At 37.3% G+C, this 7404-nt stretch overlaps 1 pseudogene; it reads left to right on the top strand.

The window, feature by feature from the left end:
- Nucleotides 1–2395: 2395 nt before the first annotated feature.
- On the top strand, nt 2396–2858 carry LOC148120348 (Ig heavy chain V region 3-6 pseudogene; annotated as a pseudogene).
- The last annotated feature ends 4546 nt before the right edge of the window (nt 2859–7404 follow it).

Consider the following 7404-nt stretch of genomic DNA (forward strand, 5'->3'; position numbering starts at 1 on the left):
ATTGTACACATCCAGACTAGGCGAATCCAGAGACTCAGAGAAGATCATTAGTTCCAGGAGAATAGGAAGCATGATGGCTAGTGGGTACAGGTTTATTTTCACACTGAAGCAATTTCCTTAGATTTGAATCTTCTGGCAGGAGTGGCACAACGTGTAAATGATGCGTGTGTGTGTGTGTGTGTGTGTGTGTGTGTGTGTGTGTGTGTGTGTGTGTGTGTGTTGTTAATTGTAAGTTCACTATAGTGTAATCTGCCTGGACTAGTTCATTAGAAAAATCCCAATATAAATGACAAAAGTATTTTTTTATCTCTGCCAATTATTCAAGTTCTCTGATCTGTGGGTATACTTGTTTGCCATTATTCTAGATCTAAATGAGAGAAGAGAACCAGCAACATTAAGCTATAACTTCAAGTCATTCTTTTTGGTTTCTCTTCTGTAACCTTCGTTGACTCTGCCTGGCATTACCTGTCCAAAGCTTTCTTTATTTTCTCACCGAGGGAGCCTCCAGTCTCCAATACAAGGAAAAGTTGTACACCTGGTGAGAGCTATTCTAAAACAGGATCTGCAGTTGTCTTGACCTTAGCTCCACTTTCATCCCACAGTTAGGAATTCCCGATGCCTCAACCCTAAGTTGCTTTAAGGTCAGTTATATAAACTGGGTGCCCTTTCACTCTCTATTACAATCACCCATCTCCAGGATGCTTTGTTGGCTACTACCTGTCCCTCTGCTGAAGAATGAATTATCCAAGACCAGAACTGAAAACCTAAATTCACAGGAAAGAAATTTAAGCCTTAAGGGATTTAATTTGAAAGAATGTATCTCATGCAGAAACATAAATATTATAGATAGTAGTGGATGCATTGGAGGATGATTGGAAGGGAGAATCAAAAGGGTAAGAAAAGGAAAGAGAAAAAGAGAATAAGGGAAAAAAGAGCTAAGAGTAAGAAACATTTAAGGCATAAATTAGAAACTTAATACAGTAGAAGATTGTAAAGGAGAAATGTAAACACAAAGATAAGTTAGAGCTCCTTTGATTTGTAATGGTTTCCAGTCTGCATTATATGCTAGGTCAATGAGAGAAAAATACTTGTTTGAGTAACCAATAATTTCTGCTTTGCATTATGGCTTTTCAAAGAAATAGAACCCATACTCTGCACTACTTGAGGGACAAATATCTAAGAATAGATACTTTAGGAAACTACAGTAAAAATAATATAATTCTTTTAAAAAATAAGATTATGTTAAAATGATGCCCTAAAAATAATTATGTTAAAATAACATTCTGCTACATGTAAAGACCAGTGGCTTACTCAGCACTGAGCTGAAAAGCTTCCTACTGTAGCAGATTGGAACAAATACAGAGACGTAAAGCCAGACAATATTCTGAGAGTGAGACATTCATTACTATACTATGCCAGAGGTCTTCCTCAAATCCATTGTGTGCAGAATTCTCAGCTGTTTCTCTCAGAATGTGCTTACATTCCACAAAATTGATGGATTACGAATTAGGTGTGGTCCTTATACCACAACAATATGTCCATGGTCAAATTTTATAAGAAAGTTGAAAACTTGTAGGTAGAATTTTCTTTCTTCAGTCTGACTGTAAACAAATAACATAAACTGAGAATTAATAAAAAAATATTATTTTTGGCCAAAATCACTGGATTGTTATTCACTTTTATTTATATTAAAACATTTCTATGATTCTATATGTTGCCACATAGCTCTTGTATTTACCTCTTCTCCTTCCTGTTTCCTCTGCAAATTCTGGTGACCTCTTCTATCTCTGTCCTTCATCTTCTCAGAATTCTCCCATTCCTATTCGCATGCACCATCTTTCCTACCCAGGTGTGGACTCATCAGATTTTTAGTAACCAGTGATAATAATGCATGTTTAAAGTATGCAAGGATTGTTACACATCAGAATCCCATCTCATGGGTTAGAAAAGTTAATAGCATTAGTAGCAGTGTGGGTGTACTAATCAAAAGTCAAGAACTCTGGAAATGTAGTGTGAACAGAAGGTTGGCACTGAGTTGTGACTTTCAAATACAGGAACAGAAGAATTTGGTGAGGATGGTGGGTTAGGAAGTGGATGCGGTTTCATGCCAAGATGTATTTCCTATGATGAGTGTGGTACCTATGTGTTTGCTGTGATGAATGTAGTACCTATGCTCTCTTATTCCAGACTCAATCTGTATGAAGTCACAGACACTGTTTAACAGCTTGTATTAACTGAGTAGGGTGGTATCCACCTTCAATTTATAAAGTCTAGCCTGACTTTGCTCATGCAAATATATCTTCTAGCTCTATGTTAAATCCCCTCCTGTACTGTAGGAGCTCACATCTCTCTCAAGGAGGCTGACCTCTGAAAAGAAGGAGGTGTATCATAGAAGATGAAACTGTTTGATCTTCTTTACCTGGTGACAGCCCTTCCTGGTGAGTGTTCCCACTTCATACATGTGTTCATGTGGGGTTCTGACAACATGTGATTGACAGAACTGACTTTTTTTTTCTGTAGGAATTCTGTCCGAGATTCAGCTTCAGGAGTCAGGACCTGGCCTGGTGAAGCCATCACAGTCACTGTCCCTCACCTGCTCTGTCACCGGTTTCTCCATTACCGATGGTTACTACTACTGGAGCTGGATCAGGCAGTCCCCAGAGAAGAAACTGGAGTTTATTGGGAACATATATAGTAATGGTGGTAGTACTTATTACAACCCGTCATTTAAGAGCCGCATCTCCATCACGAGAGACACATCCAAGAACCAGTTCTTCTTGCAGCTGAACTCTCTGACCACTGAGGACACTGCCACTTATTACTGTGCAAGGAGCACAGTGAGGGAACTTCAGCAATAGCCCAGACACAAACTTCCCTGCAGAGGACCTCTGGACCAGCAGGGGGAGCTCAGCCATAACTGATCTCAGGAACTTTAAAACTTAAGGCAGAGAAAGAAAAACACTTGGTTTTTCTCTGGATTTTCTTTTAACTGCCTAAGAAGAGAGAAGATAGAGGTTCATTCCAATTTCTGTTCATGAAATATTTTGTATTTGTGAAGCTACATTTATTTGTTTCTATCTGTGTCACTGAAGACAGGGCATGATGAAATAAAAAAGTTATGGGAAGACAATGAACCATGGCAAAGGACTTGTGCTAATTGTTTTGGAGGAATTAATAGCAACTATCCCAAATCCAGGAGACTTAACCTTATAAAGAAAACTTATAAAGAAAACCTCTAGAAATGTGTAAACAACCTTCCTTTAGAATGGAAAATATTAGATTTAAAACCACAGCTGTGAGCTGTTATGTGGTCGCTGGGATCGAACTTGTAACCCCTGGAAGAGCAGGCAGCATTCTTAACCTTAGCTGTAGCTTTTGAGGCCTGCTTGACCCGGACTTTGTGAGTCCGCAAGCCACGGGTCCTGTTTGTAACTTTCTCTCTATGCCTTAAGTGTATCGGGCATAATTTATATTTGTATATGAGCCTCTGTGCTCTGGTCGCCGTTGCACAGCCCGTCTCTCTGTTTTTAAGCGTACCTTGTAAAACCTTAGCCGCAGTGAGGGGCAGAGAGCATCTGAAGGAAGAGATGGGAAGGCGCCAAGGCATAATTCCTCCAACAATCTGAAAAAAAAAAAACATGAAAACACCAGATCCCAGCGATCTTACGACAGAAGGACTTGAACACCCTATTCCGGAAGAAGTGGAAAACAGTGTCATTATGAAAGCAATAGAGTCTCTTAAACAGGGTATGAATAACTCACTTCAAGAAATAGAAGAGAAATATAACTAAAAAATGGAAGAAATGAGTAAAGAAATGGAAGAGAAATATAACAAAAAGATTAAAGAAATGAGTAAATTCGTAAATGATACCCTGGGAAACCAAGAAAAAACAATCAAACAGGTAATGGAATCAGTTCAAGAATTGAAAACTGAAATGGAGGCAGTGAAGAAAACACAAAACGAGGGCCGACTGGATATTGAAAATCTAGGTAAACAAGCAGAGACTTCAGGAACAAGCATAACCAATAGAATACAAGAGATAGAAGAATGAATCTCAGATTATGAAGACACCATAGAAAAAATAAACACTCTGACCAAAGAAAACAGCAAATCCAACAAATTCTCATCACAAAACATTCAGGAAATATGGGACATAATGAAAAAAAAACAAATCTAAGAATAATAGGAGTAGAAGAAGGAGAAGAATTGCAGATCAAAGGTCCAGAAAATATATTCAACAAAAGTATAGAAGAAAACTTTCCCATTCTAAAGAATGATATTCCTATGAAGGTTCAAGAAGCATACAGAACACCGAATAGACTTGATCAAAAAAAAAAAAAAACCATGCCCTCGCCATATAATAATTAAAACACAAAGCATCCAGATTAAAGAAAGGATATTAAGAGCTGCAAAGGAAAAAGGTCAAGTAACTTATAAAGGTAAACCTATCAGACTTACACCAGACTACTCTATGGAAACAATGAAAGCCAGAAGGTCCTGGATAGAGGTACTGCAGAAATTAAGAGACCATGGATGCAAGCCCAGACTACTATACCCAGTCAAGAAATCGTTCACTATCAACGGAGAAAACAAAATATTCCAGGATAAAAACAAATTTAAACAATACGTAGCTACTAATCCAGTCTTATAGAGAATATTAGAAGGAAAATCACAACCCAAGAAATCCAACATTCCCAATGCTGCCTACAATAACTCAAACATATAGCAACCCTTCACAAGCACAACTCAAAGAAGAAAAACACATACACTCTACTACCCAAAAAAAAATGACCGGAGTCAACAACAACTGGTCATTAATATCATTTAATATCAATGGACTCAATTCACCTATAAAGAGGCACAGACTTAGAGATTGGATATGAAAACAGGATCCAACATTCTGCTGTTTACAAGAAACACACCTCAACCACAAAGACAGACACCTACTCAGAGTAAAGGATTGGGAAAAGGTTTTCCAAGCAAATGGAACTAAGAAACAAGCATGTGTGGCCATTCTAATATCTAACAAAATTGACTTCAAACTAAAATCAATCAGAAGAGATGGAGATGGACATTTCATACTCTTAACTGGAACAATTCATCAGGAAGAAGTCTCAATCCTGAATATCTATGCCCCTAATATAAAGGCACCCACATATGTAAAAGAAACTCTTCTAGAACTCAAGGTAGTCATCAAACCACACACACTAATAGTTGGAGACTTCAACACTCCTCTCTCACCAATGGACAGGTCAATCAGACAGAAACCAAACAGAGAAATAAGAGATTTATTGGAGGTCTTGAATCAAATGGACTTAACAGACATCTATAGAGCACTCCACCCAAATAGGAAAAAATATACCTTCTTCTCTGCAGCTCATGGAACGTTCTCGAAAATTGACCACATACTTGGTAACAAAGCAAACTTCCACAGATACAAAAAAATATTAGTAATCACCTGTGTATGTCAGATCACCATGGAATAAAATTAGAATTCAACAACAGTGCTACCCCCAGGAAGCCAACAAACTCATGGAAGTTGAACAGTCAACTACTAAATCACCCCTGGGTCATGGAAGAAATAAAGAAAGAAATAAAAGTCTTCCTTGAATTTAATGAAAATAAAGACACAATATACTCAAACCTATGGGACACTATGAAAGCAGTGCTAGGAGGAAAGTTCATAGCACTAAGTGCCCAATTAATGAAAACAGAGAAAGCACACATTGGAGACTTAACAGCACACTTGAAAGCTCTAGAAAAAAAAGAAGCTGATTCACGCAGGAGGTCTAGAAGACTGGAAATAATCAAACTGAGGGCTGAAATCAACAAAGTAGAAACACAGAAAACAATCCAAAGAATCAATGAATAAAAAAGCTGGTTCTCAGAGAAAATCAACAAGATTGACAAACCCCTATTCAAATTAATCAAATGGCAGAGAGAGAACATGCAAATTAATAAGATCAGAAATGAAAAGGGGGATATAACCACAGACACAGAGAAAATTCAGAGAATCATTAGATCTTACTATGAACGTTTATGTATCACAAAGTTGAAAAATGTAAAAGGAATGGACATTGTTTTAGATAAGTACCATATACCAAAGTTGAACCAAGAACAGGTGAACAATCTAAATAGACCTGTTAGTTGCGAAGAATTAGAAGCTGTTATCAAAAATCTCCCTACCAAAAAAAGCCCAAGTTCAGATGGTTTCAATGCAGAATTCTACCAGTACTTCCAGGAAAACTAATACCTATACTCCTTAATGTATTCCACAATATAGAAAGAGAAGAGTCATTGCCAAACTCCTTTTATGAAGCTACAGTTACCCTAATACCAAAACCACACAAAGACACAACCAAGAAAGAGAATTACAGGCCAATATCACTCATGAACAACGACTTGAAAATTCTCAATAAAATTCTGGCAAACCGAATCCACGAACACATTAGAAAAATTATCCATTATGATCAAGTGGGCTTCATCCCAGAGATGCAGGGCTGGTTCAACATATGAAAATCTATCAATGTAATCCAACATATAAATAAACTGAAAGAAAAAAACATATGATCATTTCATTGGATGCTGAAAAAGCATTTGACAAAATTCAACACCACTTTATGATAAAGATGTTGGAGAGATTGGGTATACGAGGATCATACCTAAATATAATAAAAGCAATATATAGTAAGCCGACAGCTAACATCAAATTGAACGGAGAGAAACTCAAAGCCATTCCACTAAAATCAGGAACACGACAAGGCTGTCCACTCTCTCCATACCTCTTCAATATAGTGCTTGAATTTCTAGCAATAGCAATACGACAACATAAGGGAATCAAGGGGATTCGAATTGGAAAGGAAGCAGTTAAACTTTCGTTATTTGCAGACAATATGATAGTGTACATAAGCGACCCCAAAAACTCTACCAAAGAACTTCTACAATTGATAAACACCTTTAGTAATGTGGCAGGATACAAGATAAACTCCAAAAATCGGTTGCCCTCCTATACACAAAGGATAAAGAAGCAGAGAGGGAAATCAGAGAAACATCACCTTTCACGATAGCCACAAATAGCATAAAATATCTTGGGGTAACTCTAACCAAGGAAGTGAAAGAACTATTTGACAAGAACTTTAAGTCCTTGAAGAAAGAAATTGAGGAGGATACCAGAAAATGGAAAGACCTCCCCTGTTCTTGGATTGGGAGAATCAACATAGTAGAAATGGCAATTCTACCAATAGCAATCTATAGATTCAACGCAATTCCCATCAAAATTCCATCAAACTTCTTCACAGACCTTGAGAGAACAATAATCAAGTTTATATGGAAAAACAAAAAACCCAGGATAGCCAAAACAATCTTATACAATAAAGTAACTTTTGGAGGCATTACCATCCCTG

This window comes from Myodes glareolus, chromosome 11, assembly GCF_982192425.1.
Source record: "Myodes glareolus chromosome 11, mMyoGla1.1, whole genome shotgun sequence".
In the NCBI taxonomy this organism is placed as follows: domain Eukaryota; kingdom Metazoa; phylum Chordata; class Mammalia; order Rodentia; family Cricetidae; genus Myodes; species Myodes glareolus.